The sequence below is a fragment of the Chelonia mydas genome, chromosome 19 (assembly GCF_015237465.2).
Source record: "Chelonia mydas isolate rCheMyd1 chromosome 19, rCheMyd1.pri.v2, whole genome shotgun sequence".
Classification (NCBI taxonomy): Eukaryota; Metazoa; Chordata; order Testudines; family Cheloniidae; genus Chelonia; species Chelonia mydas.
Genome location: NC_051259.2, coordinates 6,266,317 through 6,283,658, shown reverse-complemented (window position 1 = coordinate 6,283,658; position 17,342 = coordinate 6,266,317). Strand labels below are relative to the sequence as shown.

Genomic DNA, 17,342 nt, shown 5'->3' with positions numbered 1-17,342 from the left:
CAGAACCACATCCTCTTGGTGAGGCACTGCTGGTAACGCTGCACCCACAAGTGGGTTGTCAGCCACAGATGCAACCTGGGATGTCTGATCTCAAAGGAGGAGCCTCAGTGAGAGCTAGGCTAGGCCAGGCTAGGCTGTAGCAGACTCGTCAATCTCTATACTTGGCCCTGCCACCACTAGAGGGGGGCAGAGCACCAGCTTCGGGGATAAGCAGCACCCCCTACTGGAGAGAATGGCATACCTGAAAGGAAGGTGAGTAGAGCAGTGGTTCTCAAGCAGGGTGCCGGTGCCCTCTGGGGGACCATGAGCAGCTTTCAGGGGGTCTGCCAAGCATGGCCGGTGTTATACTCGCTAGGGCCCAGGGCGGAAAGCCAAAGCCCCACCGCGCAGGACTACAGCCCGGGGCCCCAAGCCCCACCACCCAGGGCTGAAACTGACGCCTGAACAATTTATCTTTGTGGCATGGGGCCCCTGGCAATTCCCCAGCTTGCTACCCCGTAACGCTGGACTGGCTTTTATATACGGAAAACCAGTTGTGGCATAGCTGGGCTGTGGAGTTTTTGTAGTTTGGTGAGGGGGGGCTCAGAAAGAGAGAGGTTGAGAACTCCTGGATTAGAGCACCCGCCTAGAGGTTAGGAGGGCTGGCTTTTACTCCCGGCTTTGCAGCGTGTTGGGTGCGTCATTTCCCCTCTCCCTGCCTGAGATTCACCCTCCGTAGAAGGGGAATCTGGTATAGTTCCCCAGTGCACAGGGGGTGCTGGGAGACTCCGTTAATATTTGCAAATTGCTTTGAGGTCCTTGGGAGCGAGGTCTTTGGTGTGACTATCTTGCTCTCTAGTGGCTGCCCTACAAAAAGGTTATAAACCTTAATACCGACGTAGTGAATAAGGCTGACTCTGTTAATTCAAGTGGTCAAGGCCTAGGCTTTTGGTGCCAAAGGTCTCTGGTTCCATCCCTGCTCCAGGGACCATTACAACATCTGCCTTGCGATTCAGACAGTCACAGATTAATTCCGTCTCAGCTCCTGGTAATTGACTGAACCAGGAGATCCCTCGGGAACGCCCAACTCGATGCCGGGAAGCTCCCTGAAGTAACTTGCCTAAGGATCCATCGTCTCAGTTGTGTTCACTGAGCCTCTCTCAGCATTGGTGTCACTGTACCGGAGGCAGGAGTGGATTCACAGCGAGCATCTACTGAGGGAAGCTGGGCAGGGATGGATTTCATGCTTCGGCCCTGGCGCACACAGGAGATCTCCTTCCTTCCCGGTTACCACGGGGAACTGGACCTGGACAGATGGCCGGAAATCATTTTTACTGCATAGCAACAGATTGGGATATATAATTACAGAGTAAAGCGAGGGCTGCAACAGCCGTGACTTCCGATTCCGGACTGCTGCTTTTGGGTGGGGATGGGAAACAAAACCAGTAAGTCAAAGAGAATGGAAGGAAAACCACATTCAAAACAGAGTAACACTTCCAGGTGCAGGTGTTTGGGAGACAGACAGGCTAATGGGCAGGGATGGTGTGACAATACTTTTCACCCTGCCAAAGTGCTTTAGAAACATGAATGAAGTCCGCGCACAACTGGAGGTCGGTCAGTGTCATCATCCCTATTTTATGAATGGGGAAACAGGCAGAGAGAGGTGAGATGACTTGTCTAAGCTCAGGGGCTGAGTTGGGAATAGAAACCACATCTCATGATGACCCCTCCCTTGTCTTGGGGTTTAACCACCAATTCGGGGTGCTAGCCGGGGAACTTGCTGATCCCTGTTCCGGTCTCTGCTCTGCCACAGACTTTCTGTGGGACCTTGGGCAAGTCATTTAATTTCTGTGCCTCAGGTCTCCATCTGTGCAATGGGAATAATAGCTCTACCGGCCCCCCTGGAGTGTCGTGAAGATAAATGCATACAAGATTGTGAGGTGCTCAGATACCAGAGTAATAGGGACCATGAGAAATACCTACGATGGGCCAGCGGCTCTGAGAGGAGTAGGCAGAAAATAACTGTCTCAGTGAGGTTGGGTGCTCAAATACCTTGGTGATGAGTGTGGTATCAACACCTACTGGGACAGATACAGAGCTGGCTGCTCCGTTCAGTCGCCGCTTAATCAGATCAAGGTGTCCAGCACCAAATCATGTCTTTTAAAACTTGCACAACCTCCAGCCTTTCTTCGGATCGGTTTAGACTCTTGCTGGCAGGTTTCCGCAGGGTAATTCAGTCGCTGGCTGCAGCTGGCCGCCCTGTTTGGTTGATAGCACGGAAGGTTAATGTTCTGAATGGGATACAATGGAAAAGGAGCCTTGGCCCTGCTGTAATAGGAGAGGGGTGGGCAGCCCAAAGCAGTGGCACTCGGACAGGGCTACAGGTAGCCTAATGCTGTTGTGATTGCACGGTAGAACCGAGAAGCCTCAAATGAGACAGGGTCCTGTACAGATGCTGAGTAAGACAGTTCCTGCCCCAAAGCGCCTACAGACTCAAGAGACGAGACAGGCCAAAAGAAAAGGAGTACTTGTGGCACCTTAGAGACTTACCAGTTTATTTGAGCATGAGCTTTCGTGAGCTACAGCTCACTTCATCGGATGCATAGCATATCGTGGAAACAGTTTCCACGATATGCTATGCATCCGATGAAGTGAGCTGTAGCTCACGAAAGCTCATGCTCAAATAAACTGGTTAGTCTCTAAGGTGCCACAAGTACTCCTTTTCTTTTTACGAATACAGACTAACACGGCTGTTACTCTGAGACAGGCCAAGGAGCTCTTCTTAGCTTCATTTTACAGATCGGAACCTGTGGGAACAGGGAAATGAGAGCTGGGAATTTATTCCAGGTCTCAGCTCAGCTCAGTCTCAGCTCAGAGCCCTGGCTCCAGAATCATCTTGTGTCCCTCCCATGCGGGTCCCCAGACTAGAGTGAAAAGATCAGCCACTTATTTCAGCTGATGGGCTAGGAAGGAACCCGAGCAAATGAAAGGACATGGCTCTGAGGACATGAGGGCCAGGAATCTCAAAGGTATTTAGATGGCTAACTCCCCGGGCCTGGGGAGCCCTGTAATCACGCTGCACCAAGAGGCCTGCGTTTACGATTTGCCTTTGCAAAAGCCCCTTCTGAGAAACTAACAGAGCAGGTACAGTCCTCTGCCTCCTTCCTGAGGCTCAGCTTGAGACTTCCTGGATGCTGCCAGCTCCAGAGGGGAGCGGCCAGCAAGCAGCAACCGAGAGAGCCTTGCAGCGAAGCAAAGGGGGCCAGATCTGCCCTCCTCCCTGTGGCTGTTCCCATAATGCACAGACCTCTCAGGGACAGAGGGGGGATGGGGACCAAACACATGACATTCCCTCCGTACTTCGGTGGAGGGACCAAGGGTGAGCCGATGATGACCCCCTTGAGATAGGTGGAAATACGCAGTTTGGCGTAAGCCGCTTCCCCCCAGCGTGTGGGGTGCGGAATAGGTAGCCAGGCCATTGGCGTGGGCGTTGGGAGATGCTCCCCCCTGTCCCACGCAGGGTTGTGCGGTTAAGAGCAGGTTGAGGAGCCTTTCGTTGTGCTGCCCCTGTTGTCTGGGAGGGGCTGTCATTTTCTGATCAGGGCGCAGAGACTGAGGTGTGAGATTTATGGTCAGGAAAGCTGGGGGCTGGACCTCCCCTTGCTTTGGATCTCGCTCAAATCGGGCCTCCCCTCCTTTCCCTCATCTCTGCCCAGCTTTGAGCATGAGACATGCCACAGCGTGGAAGAGCTAACCATTCAATAGTGCAGGTTTCTAGCAGTGTGACTTGGAGCACACTATTGGTGTGACTGGCTGGACAAGGGGGCAACAGAATCCGGAGGATGTACGAGTGGCAGACACAGGTAATTTTCACAGCAGGGGGCCAGCTTCCCATCTGTGTTATGATGGTGTAAGTCTGGAATCATTCCACCAGTCAGTGAAGTGACTCCAGGTTTACACCAGTGCAATTCAGATCAGGATCTGACAGTGGCTCTCGGCTTCCTTTCATTATTAGTGCTCTCTGTAGTTCCTCTTTAGCAGGTTGGTCTTGTCTACATGCACGGACGGCTCTCCTAGCCTGCCTGGGGACCGAGAACATGAGACCTGGAGTCAAACCCGGGCTCGCCCCTATGCCATTGTGAGGTGAGATTTTGCATTATCCTCTAGGGACTAGGCTGAGCCCTTTGAACTCATTGCACGGGCGACCTAAGATCTGAACCTAGCCCTCCAAAGGGGCATTGCTAATGCATAATAGCCCCCAACAAGCCCCTCTGTCTTAACCTCATCGCGAAATACTTTACAAAGAATTCCAGTGAAACGGATACAGATCCCAGGGAAACATCAGGGTAAACTGCCTGATTAAAAGGACAAAAGCACAGTGCAGTCACTCCTCTCAGGCCTGGTTATAGCCCGATAAAGTGCCTCTTAAAGGGGGAGCCCCTTAGCCTGATTTACAGCACGCCAGGGCTGCAGGCTTTCGGAGAGCTCCTCTGCATCACAGGGGAGGCAGTAATGAAACTGACAAGATTTTATTGGGTGGGTAATTGATTAAAGCAGCCTGAACTGCGGCAGCTGTCACCACACCTGAGCAAATCAATTAGCAATGGGACAGTGTGGTCAGAAAACTCAACGGGGAGGCAGGTGATGAGCCGGTTGGACGTGAAATGAAGCTCAGACCAAATTCTCAGCAGCTAAGCTCCTTAAACGGGGTTTCCAGGATGGGGAGGGGAAGGTAAGGAGATTGATTCCTGGGAATCAAAGCACTGCGGGGCCTGATTCTCATGTGACGGGTCCATTGACATCAGTACAGCTATGCTGCTGTAAAGACGGCATAAGCAAGGTGCAATTCAAGCCCAGTCTGTCTTGGGCAAGTCCCGTCCCCCTTTGTGCCTCAGTTTCCCCGCCCACCCTTTGGCTTTGTCTTCGCTGCAAAAATAGGTCGTTTGTACAGTAGCTATCTCTAGGTATCTGCCCGGTGAGGACAAGGCACAGGTACTTTCCACCCAGTGGCTAGTTGAGGTTTATATTACACCCCTCCACACACCTGGGGTTTACCTAGAATGGCTCTATCAGGGTAAAAAGAACAGTGCCTTCCTCCACTGGGCTTTTGCAGCAAGATTTCTCATGAAATTAGCTAACACACCTATTCTATTCTTGCAGTGAAGAAACAGCCTTTGTCTGTCGCTTCTAATCGGACTGTGAGCAACTTGAGGCAGGGCCCGTCTCTCAGCATGTGTCTGTGCAGTGCCTGGCACGATGGGGCCCTGATCCTGGCCGGACTTTCCAGGCTCTCTAGTAGTGCAAAGAGCAGTTCGGCTCTCAGCAGTGGAGTGCCCGGCAGCGGCTGAGCCCGGGGAACACTCCTACCTGCGCCCCCAGGAGATGTTAGCGTTCGGTGGGGGGCTGTGCGTTATGGTAGAGGGACCAGAAAACCCCCAGAGCTGAGTGTGGAGGTTCGGTTGCTGTTGCGTTTTGTTTTGATTTTACCCAAACTGACCTTCTTTTTGTAACAAAGCTGCAGGTTTTTTGCCTCTGAAGGCAAGTTTTTTTTGGTTTTTTTTGTTGGTTGGGGTAAGCGAAAACAGCCCCATATATATTAGCAAGCGCTGGTAACTGACTGTGATACCAGGGGGCTGACCCTGAGCTCCTGTATGGAGGATTCACCCAGGTAGAATTGCAGCTTCTCTGACATGACCCCCTTTTTCAAGCGTCTTTGCCAAGGAGGGTAAATTAAGCGATAAGGCAATAATTGATGGGCTCCTCTGTAGCTGGAGAAAGGTTCCTTGAGTGAAGCCATGATTACAGCCCTCTTAAGCTGTTAAGGGAGCTCTCGGGAAGCCAGACACACATTACTGATTGCACTCATAAAAGGTAAAGAGTCTGCACTTTGTTGAAGGGGCTGGCGAGGAGAAGGATCCTCTCCAGCCAAGGTCGGGGAGCCAAACAGGTGTGAAACCAGCCCACCCTCTTGCAGTGCAAATCAATCCTCCCAGAGATCTCCTTTGAAGATGGAGTGGGAGGTTGAGGAGAAGGAGCAAGGGGCGGGAGAACTATTCTCTGAACTCAGTTGTTTTGCTTTAGTCGGGGTGTTTCTGTCACACCTGCTGTGCCAGGTCCCTGTTCCCAGGCAGGCTGGGGGTAGGCGCGGGACCTTGGCATCCTGCGGTCGCTCAGTGCTGTCGTCTCTGCTTGATTAGTCAGGTGTTTCCAGGGTAGTTGTTGTGAAGGGGTCAGCGTGTGACCTCCGGCCCTTTTTGCGACACTGTCATGCCAGCCACCGAGAGCAGGGAGGTTTTCTCGGGCCTGCACCATAGCTGTGGGATACCCCGGGGTACAACAGAGCTGTAAACAATGTAGTAGTCTCCCGGAAGCTCATCAGCCCCCACCCTCTATAAACCCCTCTGCACCTCCTATAACTCTTGGAGGAGAACTTCAAGGGCTAGACCCCTTTTAACAAATGAGGGTCCCAATCCTGCTCTCTGTGCACCCCCCAGCTCTGGATGGCTGTGTGGAGTGGGGCTGGAGGCCTCCCAATAGATGGGGAAAGTGACTTGCTCAGGGAGTCCAGGGCAGAGCTGGGGCTAGGACGCAGGTTTCCAAACTCTGCCTTGTTGTTGTTCGTCCCGTTTATTAGGGCAGTGCCTAAGGGCCAGCCAAGATCTGGGTCCTGGTGTGCTAGGCGCTGTACAGACACAGCGTAGCAAACGGTGCCTGCACCAAAGAGCTCACCATCTTGTGCTTTCACCACTAGACCTTGCTTCCTCTGCCCCTCTCTTACCTGGGATGGTTTGCAGTTGGGATGCTCACCCATGCCGGTCCTCGCTCAGCCGCCCGGGGTTGAACTGAGCACAGCTGGGGCACTCTTGTCAGTGGCTCCAAGAGGAGCTGGAGAAGGCCCAGACTTCGGGGTAGCAAAGGGATGTGCCGATTGGTAAGGAGAACCCTTACTTGTCGCCCCCTCGAGCAATGAGCCAGCACCACCCCCCTCCCGGAGAGACTGACCTGACTTTCCTCTTTACCATGTGATTTTTTTTTTTTTTTTTTAAGATGCTTCCCCATTAGTTTTGAGACTCCTAATGGAGCTTTTTAAAGATGCAAAGTAATCAGTGCAACCTCTCTCCTTCTCTGCTTTCGGGGCTGGCTGACTGGGTGGTGAATGGGGCTTTTGCTAGATTGCTAAAATGATTTTAAACACCCCATTTTCTAGACAGCAGCAACCTCTTGTCATTTCCTTCAAGTGTCTCTCTGCTGCACTTTCCCTCACTCTGGGGATTTCTGCCTCTCACATGTACCCTTAGGTGTTTGCTGCCTCTCTTAAAAATGCAGGGCTGAAAAGCAGGTGGGGGTTGTCTCTGCACAGCTTATAAATTCAGGGCCCTGCAAGGTCAGAGTTCTGGCTGTTTATAACCCCCGCTTTCCTACAGGCGGGTCCGAAATGCCCTGCCCAGGGTCGGTATTCGGGAGAGACGGCCCGGGCCGTAATTCCCCAGGCAAAGAATGAGGCATTGGGGTGGATTGTTTATTGCATTCGTGTAATGGCTTGGACCCGTGCAATATCTAATGAGCCTCTTGAAAAAGGCATCAATTTTTAACAGTGAGAGTAATCTGCCAACGGAACTATTTACCCAGGGTGGTGGTGGATTCTCCATCACTGACCATTTTAAAACCCAGATGGGATGTTTTTTTAAATGATCTGCCCTAGGGGTTATTTTGGGGCAGTTCTGTGGCCTGGGCTATACAGGGGTCACACGAGATGACCACAGTGGTCCTGTCTGAGCGTGCAATATATGAAGGTATGAAAGCGCTCAGCCTCCCTGCAGGCAGGGGAGCGGAGCTGAGAGCTGGGTGGGTTTTGTTCTAAAGGGCAGGAAGAGGAGCCAGCTGCCATGGAGAACAGAAATGCAGGATCCAGCTGGTGTCGAGGTAGGTGTGTGAGCGAGATCATGGTGTAGTCTGAGCACAGGTCTAGGAGCCAGAATGCTGGGTACAGATCCCAGCTCTGACACTGACTCACTGTAGGACCTTGGGGGAGTCACTTAATGTCCCTCTCTGCCTCAGTTTCTCCCACCTGCCACATGGGAATATGCAGGAGCTAGTTTGTATCGGTGTCTGGGGGAGGGCAGACTTGAGACTGTGGTTCTGGGGGGCAGGGGAGCCTTGCCCATTTTGCCAGCCTGGGCAGTGTGGTGGTATATTGCGCCAGCACCTAGGAGCCCTATTCACAGACCAGGCCTCCATTGTGCCAGGTGCTGTACAAACAAAACAAAAGACAGTTGCTGCCCCAAAGAGCTGAGAATCTACTGCCAATTCTGTTAATGTGAAAGTGACTTTTGCGATATTTGTCCCCCTTAAAGCCCCAGCTCCTGGAGTCAGGTGACTACAAGGGAATCTTGGCTTTAATTTACAAAATAAAAAAAGTAAGTTGCTAGCCTTCCTGGTGGCAGAGAAATGCTTGAAACTGCGATCTGAGCACACCCGAAAGACTCAGAAACCAGAAGGCAAAGAATAGGAACCCCAAACTTTTTATTTTAAACATGGTTTTTGAGGCCTGATTCATTATTTCTGGACACTTGGTGTTTGGCATTACTGGAAGGGGTTAAACACATAGGGGGTTAGCATCTGAAATGGCATTCCTGTGCAGAGGTGTGGCTAGTAATCCTCCGCCCATTTCCCCAGCCCACAAAGAGTGGATTTCTTCTAACACTGAACGAGGAGCTTTATTAGAACAACATTGCCCCTGCCCTTCACTGCAGATCTGCTTCTGCCTTCGTACACGTATCTTAAACCCCCCATCCTCGCACCCAGGTCCCTCGCCAGCAGGCACACACAGAGAGCAAGCTCTAGCAGTGGGATGTTAATGAAAAGGCCTGACGATAACCCCTCCTGCTTGTCCCCACAAGAACTGCCCCTTGCCCATGCTGGACATTAACCTTGGCCTGCTGTGAGGACCCCGGCTGGCCCCCTGCTCCTGTGGCACCAGTGGGCTCTCTCTACCCTGCCAGTTTGGTGGCCTCGGGGACCCTCGTTAAAGCACCCTTGCACAGCTGCTGTGAAAATCTTCCCTGCCCTCGGCATGCTGAGGAAGAGGCAGGGGACAGGGCTGCATTAACAGGATGAGGCAGATGCGAGGGGTTGAGAGGGGATCTGTATTTCGCGTCCTCCCTCTCTGTGTTAGCCAGGGGCCGGCCTTCTTGTGTCCACCAGATGGGAGCATTACTGTGCGCTTATGCAAGGAGCCTCTTTGCTGTTGGAAGCTAAGCACAGCGATGGCATCCCTGGCTCGGGGCTGGGAGAGCGGAGAGGGAGCAGGGACGCTGCCGAATTACTAGCCGAGCGCTGCAATCTCAAAAGGCGGCTGGGGGCGGGAATGGCTCAGGGTATGAACTGCAGTTCCTGCTGGGGTCAGTGGTGTGCTGAGAATTCTGGACTCCCCTCCAAAGGGTTTAAAGGTGACCTATAAAGAGGAAATACAGTAACCCCCCCCCCCCACACACACACCTTCTGCCTGTTTTTTGGTCTCTCTTTTCATGGTGAATACGGTAGGCCTGAAAAGTTGGATTTCCACTCCCCCCCCCTTTTTTTCCTTTTTCTGCTTGCTTTTCACATAAGACGTTCAAGTCTGGTCTCCCCTGGAAGATTCCATCATCACCAGAGAACTGGTGAAGTGCTGACATCACCAGAGACGCGCCCGGCGCTTGAGAGCGGAAGAGATTTCTAGCACCTGTTTTTAAACAAGTGTCACTTTTGGAGGAGGTGTAATTTAATTCCAGTACCCAACAAACACTTTGGAGAAAGGAAGTGTTTGCTAAAGATCCAACACCACTGTACCTCCTATTCATCGAGCGCATCCCAGGGGCCTCCCCGAGGTCTTTCTGGAAAACTACCCGTGACGCTAACTGCTTGGACTCTGGTACAGAACCAAGTGGGACCCTTTGTCCCCTCAAGCTCTTTCTCTCTCTCTCTTTTTTTTTTTTTTTTTTAAAACCAGAACATTGAGGCCTTCTTTGTACATTGTAAAGACAGAGGCCCCCCACGCGTCCCCCCCTTGATTTTTGAGAAGCCCTTTGTGGGCTAGGGAGAGCCCACGTCCGTTGCCGACAATGCCACTCACTGCAGTATCAAATGGATCCTTTTGCTGGTCACTGCCATGAGCCAAGTCTGTCTTCCTACCGACTTTGGATCTGCCGGCAGGCTATTGTTTTCCGAGGGCGTTGCTTGCTCCTGGATGAGCGCTGTGAGGGCTGGAGGGGTGCGTGAGTGGTTAAGCAGAAAAAGGGAGCTAGAGGAAAGACTGAGAAAATGGGAAGCGAAAGCAGGGAGAGACAAAGGGACGTGGTGGTAAAAGAGGCCCAAGCAATGGCCTTGCAGAAGGCTGTGATGAGACTAACTCCAGCGGGGGGGAGGCCGGCGGTAACGGGAGGGGGGAGCGTGCCGGCTGCAGGTTTATCATTTCCAAGCCCATGCTGCTCCTGCTGGATGGTACTTTCCAAATATGTTTATTTTGCAGATAATTAAACTGCAGTTACCTCACAAATACTGCTAATGAAGCAATTAGCGGGAGAGGAGGACAGCATGCTGAGAGGTGGCCTGCTGTTGGCCTTATAACCAATGCTTTGTTTGGCCAATTGGCTGCACAATGATGCCTTAGAATTAAGTTTTCAGGCTTTGACTGATGGAGACAAGGAGAGGAGGGTGCAAAGCAGCTGTCACCTAGGCCTCTGTAGGCGCTCGGCATCTCTGAGGCTCCTCCATTCAGCAAAGGCTTTCAGGGAATTGTCTCATGCAGAAGCAGTCTGGCAGCTGGGCTGGTCCCTCCATCCGTCACAGAACTGGCCCAAGCCGGTGAGTGACGGAAAAGGGTAAGCTCCTTCAGATCCTCAGGCCCTTACACTGTGCCCTTCTCAGGGCAGTGTGGCCGGAGGAAGGACCCCTGGAAAGTGGCACAATGCAAGAGAGGAGAGTAATGCAAAGTATCATCTAGTTCAAAGTTAATTCCAGGGCCTGCAGCCAAGACTGCTGTGTCTTAGCCCTCTACAGGGAGTCACCCTTCTCTCTGGGTTGCTTAGCCAGCCCTCTCCCTGGGCTTGATTGCATCTACTGAATAAACCTAGGTTAGAACCAGGAGTGAGCAGACCCCATGGGGCTGTGTCCTGAAGATCGCCAGGCTCTGGGTCTGATCGGTCATCAGCAGCAGGGAGCTGGAAAGGCCCTCTGTCTACCAGCCTCTCCACAGTAACTGCCACTGTTGTGCTCAGCTCTTTGATACAACATCCGAGAACTTCCCCCTCCCTTTGCCCTGGGGGAGCCGAATGCTTGACACTGACAGCACATGTGCCAAAGGATGGAACTGCAGCATTGGAGAGGAAGGATGGTTCAGGGCTAGGGTGGCTGCTTCTAACTCAGGAGCCCAGGGTTCAATTCCTTCCTCTCTCACAGACTGCCTCTGTGACCGTGGGCAAATCACTTAGACCCAGATCTTCAGAGGTATTCAGGCTCCTCGCCTCCACTGAAATCCTTAATCTCTCTGGGTTAGGCGCCTAACTCCCACTGGTTTTAATGGGGGTTAGATGCCTCCATACGTATGGAGAGCTGGGTTTCTGTGCCTCAGTTCCTGCTCTGTACCATGAAGATAACAGCCCTGGGCTACCTCACAGGGGTGTGGTGAGGATAAATACACTAAAAATTGTGAGGTACCAATAGGGTTGCCACCTTCCTAATGGCTGGGAACTGGAACCCCCATGCCCCACCCCCTGCTCCGCCTCTTCCCCCATGCCCCACCCCCTGCTCCACCTCTTCCCCCCCAAGGCTCCGCCCCTGCTCAGCCTCTTCCCTGGTCAAAAAAACTGGACATCAGGGCTTGACAAATGGCACCTGGACACACAAGCCGAAATCTGGACTGTCTGGGTGAAAACCAGATGGGTGGCAACCCTAGGACCAGCTAAATACCTGGGATAGATAGAAATTGACCAGACAAGGCAGTTCTGCACCTTCTGCGGGATCAGGAAATGGGAGATCTTGGTGAGGCGTCTGCAGGGGCTACTGAGCTGGGAATCGCAGGGCTGCAGATCCCACCCGGGCGCCTTGAAAACTGGCCCTCCTCCTTTTGTTTAGCTCTTCTCGGACGGGTTTGCCCTCTGGTTTCTAAGGCAGATTCCTTGGACTCGGCACTTAAGGCCTTGAAGCTTCATATTAAATTGCATCGATTTCCCGAGCTGAGAGCAGGAAGCTTATTTTTAAGGGCAATTAAGCAGCCGCAGATGAAGTGCCCCTTCCTTGCGAGGAGCGATCTCTCTGCGGGATGGCGCAGCCGCTGTCAGCTACTGCCAGAAAAACTGGAATGGGTGGCAATGAACTGAGGTGTTTGCAACAAGCTGTGCAGGGTGGAGACGGGACTGGGAGAGAGAATGTGTCAGACTCATGGCCTGAAGCCCTAAAGAGCAGGGCGCTCACGAGGGACGCCTGTTGGTGAACAAGGAGAATAGTGGCCGAGAGCTGCTTGAGAACTCCAGATGGAGAGGGGAGAGCTCTGTGTTGCCATCTGTTGGCAAGCAAGGGGAAATGACGGACGGGGCCAGGCCTCGTTTGCATTTCACTTATCTGACAATTTGGGGCATTTTGTTTAAAATACAGTTAGGTTTTGAGTTTTGAGGGCAATAAAACATGATTATCCCAGTTGAGAAGTAAAAGGACAAGAGAAATGCATCAAATATGCCTGGGGTGAAGGGGGGTCACCGTGAGAAAGACCATAGTTAGACACAGTTGGATAAGCGAGCCTGGGCACAGGACTGAAGACAGAAAAAACAACGAATTTCTATTTTTTGCCCATTGTGCTTTTCTGGTGGTAATGACTGTGGTTAGGGTTGTGTATATTAGTGGTTCATCTCCAAAAAATCTTTTTGGTGCAGGAATCTTTGAGGGAGCAGGTGGTGCTGAGTCAAGTGATGGTGCGGAGCTTGCTAAGGCTGAAGATTCAGAGAGCAGCAGCCGCCAAGGACGCAGGTCTCCTTATCCAGCAATTAAAATCGCTTCAAGTGGGTTAGGTAGCAGAGCCCTGCCGTGGCTGGCGATGGATCTTCAGAATTCTAGTTTCCACCAATCCAGGACAACAAACCGTGAGCGGGGAAGCCGGCGGGGAGGGAAGCAGTTAGACTGTATTAGTGACTGGAGACAGCAAGAGGAGGACTGTGGTTGGGAATATTAAGGGAGTCTTACCGGATAGATATTGATGATGTGTTAATTGCTGGCTTTCCAAAGTTTATTCTGTTTTCCCCCCATTCCTTCCCCTCCTCCCCACATAAGCTGTTGTTGTTTAAAACCCCTGGTCTCAATGCCATCAAGGGGGCATATATAGTTTCCTGGGGTTCTGGGTGGGAGTCAAGCTGGTGTGGTTTCAGTTTTCAGATGGAACTCCTAGAAAATCGAAGCTGGCCCTTTTCCCTGCTGACAACACCTGGTAGGAGGGTGCCCTCAGCCCTGCTGAGTGGGATATTAACCGGTGTGGGGAGCACATCTCTCTCTCTCTGCAAAGGCTTCTGGGAAGCCAGCACCACGATGGGGTAGGAACACTGCAGAACCAGGGAAGTGGAGCCCAGGGCAGGTGAGCCAAAGCGAGACCTGTGTCTAGGGGAGGCCAGACACGAATCAGCAAGGCTCTCATTCTGCGCAGGGGTGGACAGGCAGCTCTGTAGGATGTCCGCAGGGGCAAAGGCAGGTGCTGTCTGGACTCTGGAGCAGGTGAGAGAGGCACTGGCCAGGGAACGGGCAGGGCTCCGAGTCTGCGATAGGCAACGAGCTGGCTTTTGTGACCCATGAAGCTGAGCGGAGATTCTAGTTGCTGGGGTCACAGCCATTTATGGCACAGACCGTCCTATATGTAATATGGGGCTTTCGGTCTGCGAATATTGATGGGGGCGAGAAGGAGGAGCACCCCCCTCCCCCGAGAATAACCATGCTGCAGCCCCCCGCATCATAAAGCTAGCCCCGGCACTGCAATCAATGACTTTCACGGGGGCGGCACAGAACTTGGGCTGAGTTCTGTCTCTGGGTGCTTGCCTGCGCCGGGTTCTCCAGCCAGCTGCTATGGAGTCCTCTGCCAGTGTTGGGGGAGGAGAGTGGGTTCTGCTTTCAAAATCCTTATTTTGGGAAAACAAGTTGAAAGGGAAAATGGTGATGGTGTCAGAGGGGAGCTGTGGATGGGGGAGGCACGGAAGCTGGTTGAGGGACAGCTGACATTTTGGACTGCAAGCACGCAACGGTGGGAGCAGAGAGCAGCTGCCGCGGTTCAGGCATTGTGACTCGGTGACGGTCCTGGGGGAGCAGAGCTCCCACGACGCCCGGAGGGACCCGGAAAGCTCGGTTGCCTGGTGGATGATCTCTGGAGGTCAAAGAAAACTAGACTGCAGGCCTTGGGGAGAGTTAAATCCAAGGCGTGGTGCCCGCGGCAAGGGACGCCTAGCACCCACCCTGCGTGACCTGCACTCCCTAAAGTGCATGGTATAAACTCTCCTCGACGGTCTCGGGCAAAGCTGCAGCCCAGCCTCGGGCCCCTCCCTAGGAGATGTCGCCCTGGCCGTAGCGCTTCCTTCTGGGCTTGCGTGGTATTTGCTGGCCCAAATGAATCTGCTCTCTGGGAAGCTTTCTCTGGAGACAGAATCAAGACTGTGGCTCATTCCACGCCCCCTGTGGCTTGTGGGGGCTGGGCTGTTCTTGCCCTGGTTTGAAAAGTGAAGGTGGTGGGAAGACTCCCATCGATTCCAGCAGCACCCCCGGCCTCACGCACGGTAAGTGCCATTGCCAGGGCTGGATTAAGGCACAGGCAACCTGGGCATGTGTCAAGGGCCCAGGTGGTGGTGGTGGGAGGGGTGGCAAGCTGAGCTCCAGCTGGTCTGCGTCGGGTACGGGAGCAGGACCTGCTCAACGGCAGCAGCGAGGAGCAATGGTACTGGTCGCCCCACTCGGGTTGGTGATGGCCAAGGCTGCGGATCCAAACCAGAGTGGGGAGTGGGGTGGCCTGCGCGGCTGGTCCTCACTGCTGCCATGGGGCTGGCTCCTGCACCAGGGTTCACCGCCCGGGGGCCTGCCTGGCCTTGCCCCACTTGGCTCCCACTGAGGCCTGGTGGTTCGCTTTGCTTTAGCCTCAGGGAGCGGTCTCACCGGCCCAGCTCCAGGTAACGGCTGGGTTGTAAGGAGAGGGCTCTTCTCTTAATTACGTTGGTGTAATTAACGTATCGCCAGATGGAGCAATGGCCAAACCGGAGGGGTTCAGCCAACTCCTAAAGTACTGAGTTTGAGCTGCAACAGAGAGGCTGGGGCCGGTGCCCCTCTGGGCTCTTCGTTAGGCCTCGTGTACCTGCTAGGAGATCTTTATCCGCTGCAGTCACAGCAAGTGTGTCTAGAGGCGTGCACGCAAGTGCGTGTTGGCACCGGCGTACCATCCCAAAGGCGCACACGGGCGCGCACGCTCGGGTGCAGACCGTCGTGCAGGACACACGTGTACACACCCCAGACGTGTGCTTGCTGACATAGGCGCTCCATCACAAAAGCGTAGACCCGTGTTCCCAGGGACACACAACACGTGGTGAGCGCATGTGAACGCAGCGTGACACCAAGACATGTGCACGCGCGCACACATGCATCCTGTCACGTGAGCACATGGCGGGCACCCCGGTGTGATGAGCCACATGCACACCCATGTACGCAATGACACGTGTTGGTGTACGTGCACGTGGCTATTTGTGAGTGGGCTCCAAGGTGTAGCTGAAGAGGATTTACAAGGTGGGGGAGGGAATTGAGGTAATGCAGTCTGGTGCTTTTCAAAACCTCAGCACAAATTGTGGCGTGACAAATGCTGTGGGTTGCTGTTTTGCTTTTCCAATCTGCTTCATTCAGCCCTAAGAAACCCCTCGTGAAACAGGCTTCCCAGAAGGGGCTGGAAGCAAAGCCGAACGAGGGGAAAATGTAGCTAGCAGACTGTTTTATCACCCCTAGCATGCCGCTAACTGATATTTAATGATCTTGGCTACTCTTGTTAATAGAATTCCAAGGACCTTGAGTTGTGTTTAAGACAAAGGTAGCAGATGTATTAGGGTCGGGTCATTATTGAACCACTGGTTTCGTGTGTGCATATAAAACATCACACTCTCTCGGGCTGCCTTGTTACTGCATTTTGGGTGCTCCATCTGGACCTTCTGATGCTGGAGGGGTGGGAGGTAAGGTGCCATGCAACATGAGGGTGCATGCTACCGCAGTCCTCCAAACTGACAAAGCGTGGTCTGGTGGTTTAAAGCAGGGGACTGGGAGTCAGGACTGCTGCGTTCTCTCTTCCGTTGACCTGTTGTCTGACTTTAGCCAAATAACTCCATCGCTCTGTGCCTCAGTTTCCCCACCTGGGGCATCGGCCTACCTTTTGGGTGAGAGGTACTGTGGAAATGTGGCCACAGCAGCTATGGAAATACCCAGGATATGGTAACAAATTCCTGACTGTGCCGGTTACTGTACTGTACACCGGACTTCCCAGCAGAGATAGAAAGGGGGTAGCTCCAGATAGGCCAGGTCCCTCGAGCTAAAGGAATCTCAGTTAGATGTCTACAATAGTATCGGTCCTGTGACCCACAGGTGGAGTAGTTCTGAACCCAACCAGGAGAGGGCAGCGGTGTCAGCCACACCAGCCACGCTGCTAACGCCAGCTGTGATGTCGTCTGTCACCCATATTCGTGGCTCCTCTCCTTGGAGGTACTGAAGTCACCTTTTAGAAGGAAGAGCCCTGCGGCCAGGCCGCAGCCAAGCTGTTCTCTGAACAGCGCTACTGCTCTCCCCGGGGCTGATTTGAAGAGGCTTCCATTGTTTTAACAATAATTCTTTGTTTGCGCTTCTACTCAGCCTGTCAGCAGAGGCTCTCCAAACACTTTGCCGGCATTAATGAAGCCTCTCAAACACCCCTGTGAGGTTGGCTAAGTACAATTGACATGCAAGAGAGTCAGAGGGGCTCACCCAAGCTCACACAGCTAGGTGGTAGCAGAACTGGGGAGAGGACCCAGGTATCCTGATCCCCCGCTGTACCCCATAGACCACACTCCCTTCCTGCTCCCCTGCAAAAGGCAGCTGAATTTGGTGCCAGGAGAATGTCATCATTATTTTAATGTCTCTCACAATGGAGCGTAGCAATTTCCTGATTTCTGGTGCAGGTAGGGCTGAGGTTTTTATATGTGTAACACGCGCCGGTATGATGAGGCCAGCTCCTCTGCCATGCTCCTAGCCCGCTCGGTCTGCACTGCTGCTCTGAGGTCTCCAAGCCATCCGGGCAGGGCAGATGGAGCGGGGCAGGGAGTGGCAGCCAGGGGGACTGGCAGCTATTACAGCTTTAG

At 53.2% G+C, this 17,342-nt stretch overlaps 1 long non-coding RNA gene across 1 annotated transcript in view; it reads left to right on the top strand.

Moving 5' to 3' along the window:
* LOC122463341 overlaps positions 1-17,342 on the top strand; it is a 53,075-nt gene that overhangs the window by 24,496 nt on the left and 11,237 nt on the right. The window contains exon 2 of the long non-coding RNA XR_006286605.1: positions 12,885-13,091. This is a non-coding gene — a long non-coding RNA (uncharacterized LOC122463341). The remainder of the gene's footprint in view (positions 1-12,884; positions 13,092-17,342) is intronic.